The sequence below is a fragment of the Ambystoma mexicanum genome, chromosome 12, assembly GCF_040938575.1.
Source record: "Ambystoma mexicanum isolate Mex_15411 chromosome 12, UKY_AmexF1_1, whole genome shotgun sequence".
NCBI lineage: Eukaryota > Metazoa > Chordata > Amphibia > Caudata > Ambystomatidae > Ambystoma > Ambystoma mexicanum.
Genome location: NC_090936.1, coordinates 60,846,330 through 60,859,722, shown reverse-complemented (window position 1 = coordinate 60,859,722; position 13,393 = coordinate 60,846,330). Strand labels below are relative to the sequence as shown.

Sequence of the window (13,393 nt, the reverse complement as noted above, 5' to 3'; positions counted from 1 at the left end):
TCCTTGAAGGGGAGGGTATTGAGCTCCTTCCTGAAATGCAGAAGCAAGGGTGCAAGTTTGGTATTCACAGGGAGGACGTTCCAGAGTCTTGGAGCGTAAACAGAGAAGGCCTGCCTTCTAGTTATTTCCTTCCTGCACTGACAGAATTCACGTCTGCACATGTCCTTACTTCAGGTCGTCCTAGCCTTCAGAGATGCTGAGTTTCTCAGTGAGGTACGTTGGGCACTACAGGGCGACACCCTTGTAGATGATGGAGCAGGATTTGGAGAGGATACAGCCTTGCAGCGAGAGCCAGTGCAGTTCCATGAGGGCGGGGAGATGTGGTGACATTTGCGGAGTCCATTAATGAGTCTTGATGCATTTCCACTGATCTGAAACTATCTTACTGAGAGATAGGGGCAAATTCGCCCACTCCTCCACCTCCTATAAGGTACATGATGCGGAAGAAGGCCAGGCGATACCGTGAATGCCCATACTATTTCAGACCAATTCCTAGTGCTCTAATGATCGATTAGTATGTCGAAAGGTACCCCCTCAGCCTACCATACAGACCAGGGCCTGTACAAGTCTACCATAGAGGGGATGAGGAGCCCCAGACCGCAACTAAAGAGACATCAATGGACAGTATTGACTAAAGCGCTGAGAAGCCACCTTACTGACCTAGTTAGGGACACCACAACGTAGCACCGTTAGACATAAAGCACATGTGCCATCGGCACATCGGGACAGAAACATTCCACCGAATACATGAGGAACACATGCGTACAGTTCTATGGATAGAGTACAGATACACATACATACTGTCATTTCTTTTATTATTTTGTCATTAGCTAAACACAGCAACGCAGCAACCGCAAGAAGCAATAGGATCCTGAGTAAAGCTTACAGATGCTTATATGCAAATAACCATATGAAACTGCAGGAGCACCTATGGGACCTGACAGAACCAAGTGTGACTAACATATGGAGAAAATAGAATAGCATGGACACTGTAGGAACCACTCACTGCCTGGAGAAGTGTCTAACCCTTAGAGAGTTGGAGGTAGCTGAGTGAAGGGCTCGAGGGGAAGGTATTTGGGAAGACAGCATTGGATGTAGTGTGGGCCTGGCCCCAGAGAACCTTGTGGACAATGCAAAGGGTCTTGAACTTGATCCTTGCAGCCACCAGGAGCCTGTATTTTGTATTTGTATTTGTTTTATTTTATTTATAAAGCGCAGCCAGACCCAGGGGCGCCCGGGCGCATAATCTTAAGTACAGGTTACAGTGGTTACGTTACAGTTACATATAAATGATCAGTACAAGGATACAAGTCATCACGGCAGGAGACACCAGCTCTCCCTCTTTACAAAGAGATGGTGTGAAGACACACAAGTGGTAAAGGTAAAACAAATAAATAAATAGAGAAGGTACAAAAATAAAGTGAGGCAGAGGATAAACAAGGTAAACTGAGGAGGTTAGATAGTCATAGTGTCCAGTTCCTGAAGCCAATGTGTTACGCTTAAATACATGGAAGGGGGGTTCTGATCTAAGAGAGGCAGGGAGTGTATTTCATAACTTTGAAGCCAGTACGGGGAAGCTAGCGCCTCCTGCATTATGGAGTTTGAATCTAGGTATAGACATTGTCTGTACTTGGGCTGCTCTGAGGGGTCTTGAGGATGTATGCGAGATGATTTGATTAGTAAGGTAGGCTGGAGCAAGGTTGGCCCTAGCTTTGTGTGTTAGAGCAAGAGTTTTGAGCGATATTCTGTGCTCAACTGGAAGCCCCCACAGGTTGCGTCAGGGCTGGAGTGATACAGTTCCTGGCCTTGAGGCCAAGAATAAGTCTTGCAGTCCTGTTCTGGATTAGTTGCAGAGGACAAAGAGTATAGGAAGGCAGATTGAGAAAGAGGCTGTTGCAGTAGTCCAGCCTAGAGAGAAGCAGGGCTCTGGAGACAGTGAGCTTCTGGGGGAAAGTGAGAAAGGGAAGAGTTCCTTTGAGGAGTCACAGCTGGTAGTGGGACTTCTTGGCGACATTCGAGATGTGAGGAGATAAGGAGAAAGAGTTGAAGATGACACCAAGATTTCTTGCCTTGCAGAAGGCGAAGGAAGAGGGCCCAAGGCGGTCACCCTGAGAAAGAGAGGGAAAGCAGGGGTCCCAATGAGAAGGATCTCTGTTTTACTGGCATTAAGGTAGACATTGTTGGAGGCCCACTAATCGCAGATACTCAGTCAGAAATGAGCGAGAGGGGAGTGGAGGCTGAGGAGAGCCTGAAGGAGAGCTGAGTGTCATCCGCATAACACTGAAAGTTAGAGAAGGTAGACATCAGGTGGGCCAAAGGGACCAAATAGAGGTTGAAAAACCAGGATGAGAGGATAGAAACAGCTTCTTGAGGGGGGGGGTGCGGAAGGGAGTGCTTAAGGGGAGAGGGGAAAATTCCAGTGGCGAAAATAATGATTCCAGAAATCGGCCAAGACTGGAGCTAGTGTTTCAACATGGTCCTTGATGGTTCTGGAGGAGCAGGGGAGCACATGTTTGGATGACATTTTCATAGCTCAGACTTGTTTAGAAACCTCGTCAGGTGTTGTCAGAAAGAAAAAAGAAGAAATGAGGAGGAGAGAGACAGGTGACCAAAGGGGGGGCAGAGAGAGGAAAAGGGAGAGGAAGAGGACAGGATGTCCTGAGTTTTAGCAGAGAGGTGAGAGGCCAGAGCCGTACAGAGGGCCTGGGAGGGAACAGGAGAGGTAGAGACTGTAACAGGATTGGCTAGTTCAGTGCAGATTTTAAAGAGTTAATCCGTGATGTTAGAGGCCGCAGAGATGCAGGCTTGAATGTGTGCTCTCTTTTTGGACAGGACAGAGTGTCTGTATTGCCTTTGGAGCATGCAGCAGTCCAGTTTGTCAGAGGATGCTCCCGAAGCCCTCCGCTTCCTTTCAGCCACCCTGCAATTGTGTTTCAGGACGGCAAAGTCGGAATCATACCAAGAGATGCACTTGGAGGTAGGCTTCAGCAGGATTCTCATGACAGGGCACGGATGTCCAGGGTGTTGGCAATAGAAAGATGCAGATTAGAAAGGGCTGTGTCACGGTGTGAGTAGAGGCAAAGGCAGCCACTGACACGCGCTTCATGGGCCGGATGACCAAAAAGGTAGGTGGCAGTGCTGGGAGGAGAGGGGGGCTTTGCTTGAGGAATAGAGAGGTTCAGATGAGAGAACAGTAGAAAGTGGCCAGTCCAAGAGAGAGGAGTGGTGAGAGTGTTAGTGAGGGGAATGTCTGAGGTGATGAGAACATCCAGAGTATGTCTGGCAGAGTGTGTCGAGCCAAATGGCGGAATGGAAAGAGAGAGAGTGTCGCAGAGGTTGAGGAAAAGCCCAGAGGGATTAGAAGCATCCACATGGATGTTGAGATCTCTGAAGAGGAGAAGTTGAGAAGTAGAGGCAAGGAGAGAAGAGGAGAGGTCGGCCATTCAGAGAGGAAGAGGGCGACCTGGCCAGGTGGCCTGCAGATGGTGGCCACAATTAGAGAGAGGCCCGGAGAGATAGAGAGCCTGCAGACCAGACATTCAAGTGAGGAGAAGGCCTGCATAGGGATGACAGAGGCCGGGACCCACTCCAGAAAGATCAGGGCTTCTCCTCCTCCAGGAACGTTGGTTCTGGGTTCGGAGAGGATCCTGTAGCCCGCAGAGAGGAGAGTGTCAAAACTCGTGACAGAACTGGCCATAAACCATGTCTCGCTAAGAGCAGGGACATCTAGGTCGAGTTCTTCCAGGAGGTGACAGATTCAGAGGAGTGTTTGACAACAGAATGAGAGTTGAAATTAGCGACGTGGGGCAGCTTGCCACATTTGAAAGACTTCCATGGAGCAATACAGGCATGAGGTAAACCCTGCGGAGGTGGTAGAGGGGCCGAGGATGGCCAGAGGAGGAAGATGAGGGTGCCAGAGAGGTGGTGGAAGGAGTAGCAGGAGAAGAGAGGAATATAAGACGTGGGAAATGCCTATCAAAAAGCAGGAGATTGGGCTGAGGGCCCTTAAACAAGAAAGTGCCATTCAGATAGACATTAATGATGGTCTTGGAGGAGTGGACGGGAGCCAAGAGGAACTCCCACCTAGTGCCACTGTTAATGGGAATGGAGGAGAAAGGAGAGAGAACAAAGACCATATGAGTCAATAGGTCTGGAGAGGGGATGACAAAGAGGATGTCAGCGAGAGTTTTCTCTGGAGGAAGCACTGGTGTAGGTATCCGCGATAGGGATGCCTGAGTTGGAGACAAGAATGTCCCTCTTGAACTTTATCGATCGAGAGAGAGAGAGAGAGAGAGAGAGAGAGATATGCACAGCCCTGTGGCACACAACTCAGAATGAACAGTGGAAGAAGAAGGAGGGGGTCAGGTTACATTGAAGGAAGACACAGGAGGGGAACAAGTAACTCACGATAATGAAAGACATGTGTTTTGCGCAGGGGGGGGTCTAGGTGGGAGCCTAGAGAGAACCTGCAACAATGCCACAGTTACCGGAATGTGAAAACACCCAGATTTGACTTTGCCACAAGGGTGAAAAAAGGCAGCTTTTTGAACACAACAAAATACAATACACCCAGATTCGACTTTCCTAGAAGAGGAAAATGGCTGCTTTTTGAGCACAGCACAATACAACACACCCAGATTCAACTCATCTCATCAGTCACAGCAGGTCGACGGCTGCAGACTACGTGCTACCATGGCGACTACCGACAGACACCACTGGAGCTATCCTTATCCTCGGGTCCTGGCCGAGGGGAGGGGGTGCCTTGGATAGCCGATTTGAAGGGTCTGCCAACCAATGGGAGCACAGTGGGAGGAGGGCCAACAAACAAGGAAGCAACCGGGACAAAGGGAGGGGGGAGCGGAACACACATGCTACGGCGTGACAATACAAATTTTACAAATGCACAACTTACTGTGTCACAGAGCACCTGTCCTCACCCCAGCACCCAAGAAGTTGATATTGGCATTGCCTGGTGATGGTGGGGATGGCCTGTGGGGACAGAGGGAGAAAATACATGTCGGTGCATGCTTACCTGTTGTCTGAGCAAGGGTTCGGACCCTGGGTCCACCTGGTCCGAACAGGAACAAACAGGAATTTCCCTTTTCTTATCTGCCCTTTGCTTCGGACACCCGTGCGAGAGACGCCCTTGATCTAAGAGTTAAGAGCAGAAAGGAAGAGGCAGGGCTAAGAAGGTGGGTGGGGCTTAAGGCAGGTGACCTACATCCAAGTGCACCTGCTCACCAACTGCAAAGGAAAAGAGGCTGGAGGGCTGCTCAAGTAGAGAAAAAGAGCGGCAAACCAGGAAGGCACCAACAGTGTAACGTGATTGACAGGTGGGCGGGGTTTAGGCCAGGTGACCAAGATCCACTTGCACCTGTTCACCAACCGCCTAAATAAAAGGCAAAATATAACAAGATATAACCTTCGATTGCCCATTTGCAAGCCCCTCTGCAATCCGGCATGCTCTCAACAGATGAGGCAAGGTTGCCGAGCTCTTTGTTATGAAGCAGTGTCAAATATTCTGTATTATGAGCCAGCGACCACTAAACATGGAATAACCAATCAATGCTCAGTCGCTCTCGAAGCATCATATTTCAGGAGGACGTATTTGTTGATGAATTGTGAGAAAATAAGGAACATAACGTTCACATTCTGTGGGTTGCTGAATGCATAATAATACAGGTTCATAGAATCCCTTGTTTCCTGTCTTCTTAATTGGAGCAAATGCACGGGTAGTTTGTCATCCTTTGTGGCCTCTTTGAATAACACACTACGTGTAATTGCCAGGAAGCTAATGCTGGCATTATTCTTTTGTAATGGTAATTGAATAGGCGAAAATAAAAAATAAAAATAGCTAGCCTCGGGTGGCATTGTTCCATGGTCCTTTAAGCTGGGAGGCGATTGTGCACATGAAAAGCTCAACGCCTTGTATCTGGAGAACAGTCGCGCCACTGTTTGTTTTTACATTTATGTAACGCCCAGACCCGCAAATATCACAGCTTTTGCACAATTGACATAAGATACAGGTAGATAGTTATAGGAAGGAGGTAAGCATCAGAGCAAAGTTGGCCATTTCACGCCCTGAAACACTTGTGTATGGGCGCGATATGAACAAAATATCATATCACATCATATCAGTGTTATTCTTATTTGTTAAAAAGCCTGGTTTTGGCAAGCTTTCTGAAGATCGAGTAGGATCGTTTGCTTCTGATGTTGGAGGGGAGGGTGTTCCAAACAGAAGGAGCTGCGACAAGAAAGCTGGCGCCACCCGCTCTTTTGTGGTTCAATCCGGTGGCAACAAGAGTGAGACTGGTGGAAGATCGTAGTTGGCGAAATAAAAGGGGCCTCTTTGTTTATGCATCTATGTACCAAGGACAGGACCTTAAATTCGATGCAGGCTTTGATGGGGTGCCAATGTGCGTTACGTCTAGTGGCCAAGATTTGATCTGATCGCTTGAGGCCCAGGGCTGCACAGAGAGCTTTGTTTGCAGGAGTTGCTGTTTGTCAATGTATTTTTGCAGAGATGCCCATGTACAGGTTGTTGCAGTAATCTAGCTTACCGGGGAGGATGGCTTGGAAGAGCGTGAGGCACTTTTCTGTGGGAAGGAATTGTCTACTTAAGGATTTGAGCTTGGCAGTGTAGGCAGTAGAGGAGGCAAGGTCGTTGATGTGATTGTTAATGGAGAGTTCTGCGTCGAGGTGGGCACCCAGTGTTTTCACACCGGAGTGGCGGTGCCATCGATGGAAACAAAGGAGAAGAAAGGGTCTAGGCCTTTGAGGCGATGAGGGGAGCCTATAATTTGAATCTCTGGTCTTTAGTCATTAAGACACAAGTTGTGGGTTGCCATCCAGGATTGGACGATGCCATATACCGTGTTTACTGTAGCTGTGCCATTGTGGTGGTTTCCTGAGATGGGGAAAAGAATTTGGATAGCATCCACAAAGTTGGTATAACTTATACTGAGAGAGCCGAGCAGGTCGACTAAGGGTTTGGCGTAGGTGCTGCATAGGATTGGGGAGAGGCAGGAGCCTTGGGGCTCTCCAATGGGGACAGAGACAGGGTTGGCATTGGCGTCCCAGATAGCAACTCTAGAGGTGCGTTCACTCAGAAATGATTTGATCCAAGTAGCTGCTGTCGGTGAGAAATGGAAATTAGGGATAAGGTGTTTGTAGAGCAGTTTCTGCTCCACCAGTTTGAATGCCGCCGGAAAAAAGTCAAGCAAAAAGAAGCAGGACATTTAGCCGGAGTCTCGGATAGTATCCAATTGAATTTGCTGTGTTTTGGGCAGAAGCCCGATTGTCTTGCACCTAGTAGGTTGTGGTGTTCAGGGTAGTACTGGACTTGGAGGTAGGCCATGCGGTCCAGTATCTTGAGAAGAAAAGGCACAGAGGTGATGGGGCGGAAGTTGGTGGGGGGAATAAACTGTTTACTGGAATGAACCTAGGATTACTTGCAAAGTTCATTGTAAAAAAGGTGTGGTCAGAATGTGAGGTATACATTTTCTGAGATGGCAAAATCAACTAGTGCTTTTCTTTAACCAGAAACATGGGAGTAGACAAGGCCCTTTCAGCTAACGCGCACACGTGCCACAGCGCCACACACTGGGCATCCCTCGAAGTTTACCTCCAGTTGTGAACAACTGAGCAATGCATTGTTGGTACGCAAATTCGCTTAAAAAACAAACATGTTTTGCTCCATGTGCTAAACAAATCGGGCAGCACTGTGTTACAGGTACCTTTATCAACTGAAAACAGACAACTCCCAAAGGTGCAGACAATCATATACACATTGGAGCACTGGGGCATGTTCACCAAACACCAATAACTTTGTATTTTTTTCTAAACCCAACATATCTTTGAGGGTGTTTCTTTAATTAGTGAGAGCGTTCATTTCCAGTGGACGGTAGCAATCCTTTCCATTGGCAGTTTGTAGATCTAATGATTGGCAGATGCAAACAGGGATCACCTGATGGCTCAGTTTAATGGGAAAAGGCACATATCCAGTTCTATTTGCCCATAGCTACAGCACCAACAGCTCACAGCGATGCCAGAAGTTCCTTTGCAAGGATGTTTGGTTTTGAAGCATTAGGATTGTACATATGGCAAGACTTCGGCCTTTTTCATGGCCTCTTGAAGCTCAGGCGTCTGCAAGAGATGGGAATGGCCCAGAAAGTGATCAAGGAGTACAGGGAGAAGAGAGGGCAGGGATGACATGTAAAAACAGGCTCTGTGTTGCCCTCTTCTCATGTGTGACACTCTACCCTCACTGAGCCATAACGATCTGACCCACAACCTGAAATAATGCACACACTTTGTAGTCTAATGGTGTTTAGCTGTTCAGCCAGCAGTTGTTATGTATATTTTGGCTACAGTGGTGGTATACGGAGAGAAGCCGATCCTTGACCAGCTTTGCTGCTCACAACCCTGACCTTATGTACCTGTTAATCAATTAAAATAAAATAAAATGGATATGAAAAATAAAAAACTAAGCTTACCTGCCGCCTCGAGTCTTACACCCTTTGCTCCTGAGAGGTCTGTCCTCTAAAGCACAGTGGCTGCCATGGAAAAAGAAATGGGACTTGGTCTAGAGCTCAGCTTCCTCCTGACTCCAAGGAATTCTAAAACGAAAGGAGATGAATGACATTTTCAATAAGTACACAGAGCTCAGACATAGAAGACGGGGCGGGGGTCTTCCTATTGGTCAGATCACGTTATTGGCAGAGAATCAACTTTGTTTTCTCTGAGAAGGAAGGAGACAATGGATGAATCACCCCCCACACAATATGGAGACTTGCAAGGCCCAGAACACTGCACAGGAGAACATGTAGGAAATTGCCCTGTTCACTTCGTCCTCCTGTGTTTCGTTTGCAGCTGCAATTAACCTACTTTGAAAAGGCTTATTATCATTTGAACCTTAATCTCAGGTTATACTTTTTAAACTTAAAACAGTGTTTCTTGTGCAAAATAAGGCCAAGATACTATTTACACCCCCAGGAGAAATATAGGCCCAGGAGTAATGGCCTCTGAACATAGGATTTGGAAAGGTTGGAGTGAATTGAATTACAAAAGACTACAAACGGCGGAGTAGAAATGGTTTATCTAATGTGGAATGCAATGTGCTAAGACTTCTTCACCCATCCCAATCACATCTGTGGATAAAGGCAGAGCATTGTGATCATGTACACCCTAAAACAGTACTTTTTAGTATGAGCCCCCCTTTGAGTAAAATGATTGTTGCCGATCCCCCCACCCTTCCCCCCTGCATACAATTAATAATGCCAGAAACCCCAAATGGCATTACTGGTTATGTTTCCTATTCAAAAGAGTAAATCAATACCTGTTCACCCTTTTTGCAGAACCTTATGCCCCCCCTGGACAACCTTCACCCCCCTATGACGGCCCGCACCACAGATTGAAGACCAATGCCCTAAAATATGATTGGGAGCTACTGAGACAATGAAATGACAGCGAGTTCTATGTTCATCACAAAATCAACCCTACAACAAACGTGCTCAATGAAATATCCATCATCCTAGAAGGCAGATGGCTGGATGTATTTATTTAGTCATTTGTAGAGCACACCGAACCCGTGGGCATCTGGGCGCGGATTGATTCCCTATCAATACTAAGCCAATAAGATCAACTTTCCATGTATTGCCAAAAATACGCAAGTATAAGCATCATCTACTGGGTAGACCAATTGTGTGCAGCGTAAAATCCATGTGGGATCCTCTAACAACCCTTGTAGACTTCTTCATCAAACCCATGGTGGCAACTCTACGTTCCTCTGTTCTGGACTCATGGCCAATGATTTCCAAGCGGAAGGTGTTACATGTGTACATAGTTAAAGGGTGGAATTGTTGTAAGTGGCCTTGGGGAGAACGTAGAAACCTGACTTGAGGGTTTCAAGGACAGAACTTCTGGGGAACGATCTGGAGTGTTTGGGTTTGAAAAGTATGGTTTAGAGAGAGAAGGAGAAGGAAGGAGAGAAGACTGGAGACTTCGGCTGCTGTAACCTAATGACTGCAAAAAAGAATACAGGCCCAGAAGGTTACCTTATGTGTGAGGTCTCTTCTTAATAGAAATAACTCATTATAAGGCATATCTGATATTCTTGTGACATGGACATAGAACATATATATACTAATCAAGCAATAGAACCCGAGGAGGGAGGCATTACTGGTGTGTTAATTCCCTGGAGCATCAGTTACAAGCCTGAGGTAAGCGGGGGCTTTAATGTAAGCCCAGGTGCGTTACCAGACCGGGAATGTCCCCCCCCCCTCTGGGGGTTCTATTGCTTAATTAGTACCCTGGCATGTTGTACCAGGGTACTAATAGTTCCATTTTCTCAAGATGAGAATCGGCGTGTAAACTTGAGAAACAAAATACAAAAACATGGCTGCCATGGATCGAAAAGAGAAGGGACTACATGTAGTCCCTTCTCCCTTTCCATGGAGACTATTTGCGTGGCACAGTTGTACCGGGACAGGCGCCAGCGAGAGACAGAGCAGCGCAGGTACATGGGGTGGAGGTAGGGAGGGGAGAGGATATGTGGAAAAGGAGGTGGGGAAGGGGAAGGGGCAGGGAACGTGGGGCGAGCGCACTTTCCTTAATTACCAGTGAGGTAGGATGGCGGCCACCCACTTTGAGGAGCCTCAGAGCGGCGTCTTTCCCAGTTTGGAAAAGACCCTGTTGTGTGCCTCCTCATTGGCTGGGAGGCTGCCACACCCCCATCGCCGGGTAATAATATCTCCTAACAGGAACCATTGTAAGCAGGTTTTTCAAAACTAGAACAAGTGGATGCAAATTCGCTTTAAAGTAATTTTTGTAATTAGGTTAGCTGATTTAGTGGGAAAATAATCTCTGTTTTTTTAAGCACAGATCTACACACAAGTAAAAGGTACATGTATGGGGGCAATGTTTGCCCTTATTGTGCCAATTTACAAATGGGAACCATTGAGGAAAGTGTCATCTGTACATTTAATAATAAGTTTAGAAACAAAATTGGCACGTAGAGCCGATATACATGGCATTATCTTCATTTAGATGTAAAGTGCATGGATGGTTAAACACCTGCAACTCAAACATGTAGATTACCAGTGCTCAGGATTGTAATGGGAATGCATTCTCGTCTTATCATTAAAATAACAATCAAACTACTGATAGTGCATAATGTAATACAAAACAGTTATAATACACTTTTGCAATCAAAGAGTTTCCATCCACGCAGCCTACAACAAAATCTTCTTTGTTGCAAATATCTTCATATTTGAAGAAAACGTATGTTCCATGCATTGAATTTAAAACAAAAAACTGGTCACAAAGGGTGCCCAAATTGAGTACCAGGCAAGTCACTTGATTCACAGAAAGGACCTCCTATTGACAGTCCAAGATATTAACGTGTTAATGCATTTTGCAAAGTGATTAATGAAGTAAACTACTGATTTACAACAAGTAATCTCATGACACACATTATTACAATTAAATTCCCTTATTTACCTTCAATAAAGGGTAGCAACCTTTGCCAGAATCTAGACAACCCCTATCATGAAGCAGAAGAAATTAGCATCACAAGGCCATGGGGCTCACATACTTGTACGATGCCACAAATGTGGCCCCTGATTACCCCACCCCCTTAACGTGTTGGTTTCTAAGTAAGTAAAAAGTAAGACATTGTATTTACCTACATCAGTGTGCATGTACTTTGATATACATTGCATGGTCATCTAGGCGCGTTTCAGTCAGCACTGGTTCAAATCTTTCATGTATTGGTGCAGGGCACCTATGGACAAGATTAGTAGAACATTTCTTGGCTGCAACCTACCCGGAATCAGATGTAAGGTGGGTAGCAATCAACACAATTACACCATGACGAGGAAAGGCAGTATTGATTTAATATTACCAATACCGGATAGTGATGTTCAGAATAATGGAAAGGGAACTAAATGAAGTGTTGCTTCACCGGATTGGATGATATGCGTTGATAGGAACCATAAACGTTCCAAGGCAGTTGTACTCTGTTAATTGACAACTTTTTCCCTTTGTTTATTGACCACAAAACATGTTTCTGCTGACCTACGCAGATCCTCACTTCTAGATGTGTTTCACAGACCTGGCCAATATTTAGTATCTCTTCACTCTGAATCTCTCTTTCTTCTTAATGTTCCTTTTCCCCTTTCACTAACTCCTGTTCCCGCTCTTTCTATCTCTTGGCCCCCAAACACTGGAACGCTCTTCCTCTCCCTCTTCTATCTCTCTCTTCTTTACCTGCTTTTCGCTCACACCTTAACACTCACTTGCTTGCCCGTTCATTTGTGTTTCTCAGATTGTTTCTTATGAATTCTACTGCTTACTTTATTCCTATAAAGCGCTTTGACGTATAGCGCTACATAAATAAAAATCAACTCAAACATTGCCTGCCAAAGAAACAGAGTTTGGCCCTGGCATTTAGGGAAATAAAGTTACTCACCGTAGTGACTACCTTACTCCTAGTCCATAGACCCCTTTCCTCCATACTTTTTGGGACATTCCGTCCTGTCGGACGGGACCAGAGCACTTTTGTAAAAAAACATCAAACTTGAAAAATGTGTCCTTCTCTTTTTATGCGGGGTACCACACGTGGCCATAACCCTGCCCTCCTTAGCTTCACCCCGCAGTAATGCTTACAGAAAGCTGATGGGGAAGCCCACGTAGCTGCTCTGGCAATGGTTTCCAAGGGAACATATTTCTGGAAGGCAACGGCAGCCGCATTGCCCCACACAAGATGGGCATGATTTCCATTTGAAGGCTGCTGAAGGCCCTGAACGGTATACGCCTCTGAAATACAGGAAGCAATCCATCGGGAGATAGTTGCTTTCGAGGCCGGCTTTCCTTTCGGGTCTCCGAAGGTCACAAAAAGCTGGCAAGAGCTCCTCAGTTTGGATGTTCTGTCCAAATAAAACTTTACAGCTTGTCTGACGTCCAGATTATGCAATACCCTCCTGGCATCTGAGGCCGGGTCTGGAAAGAAAACGGGTAAAGGAATAGACTGATTCAGATGAAAATCAGATACCACCTTTGGAAGGAAGGAGGGGTTGGTCGGGAGGACAACCTTATCCTTGTGAAAGGTGAGGAATGGATGTTTTACAGACAAGGCCTGAAGCTTGCTTACATGACTTGCTGAAGTCACCGCAATCAGAAAGGCCATTTTCCACAAAAGGAACTTCAAGTCCACCGTAGCCATGAGCTCAAAACGTTTATGGCATAAGACAGTGAGGGCCACATTCATTCCCACTTTGGGTGCGGGTTGCGCACCGGTGGATAAAGATGTAATAGACCTGCAAAGTGTATTTTAATGACAGGGTTTGTCAATGAAAAAGAACAAGAGTCCGCGGACAGGTAAGCGGCGAAAGCC

At 46.3% G+C, this 13,393-nt stretch overlaps 1 long non-coding RNA gene across 1 annotated transcript in view; it reads right to left on the bottom strand.

Annotated features, from left to right (window-relative positions):
- LOC138512922 (uncharacterized) overlaps positions 1–13,393 on the bottom strand; it is a 306,467-nt gene that overhangs the window by 137,966 nt on the left and 155,108 nt on the right. The window contains exon 3 of the long non-coding RNA XR_011281616.1: positions 8,496–8,618. This is a non-coding gene — a long non-coding RNA (uncharacterized lncRNA). The remainder of the gene's footprint in view (positions 1–8,495; positions 8,619–13,393) is intronic.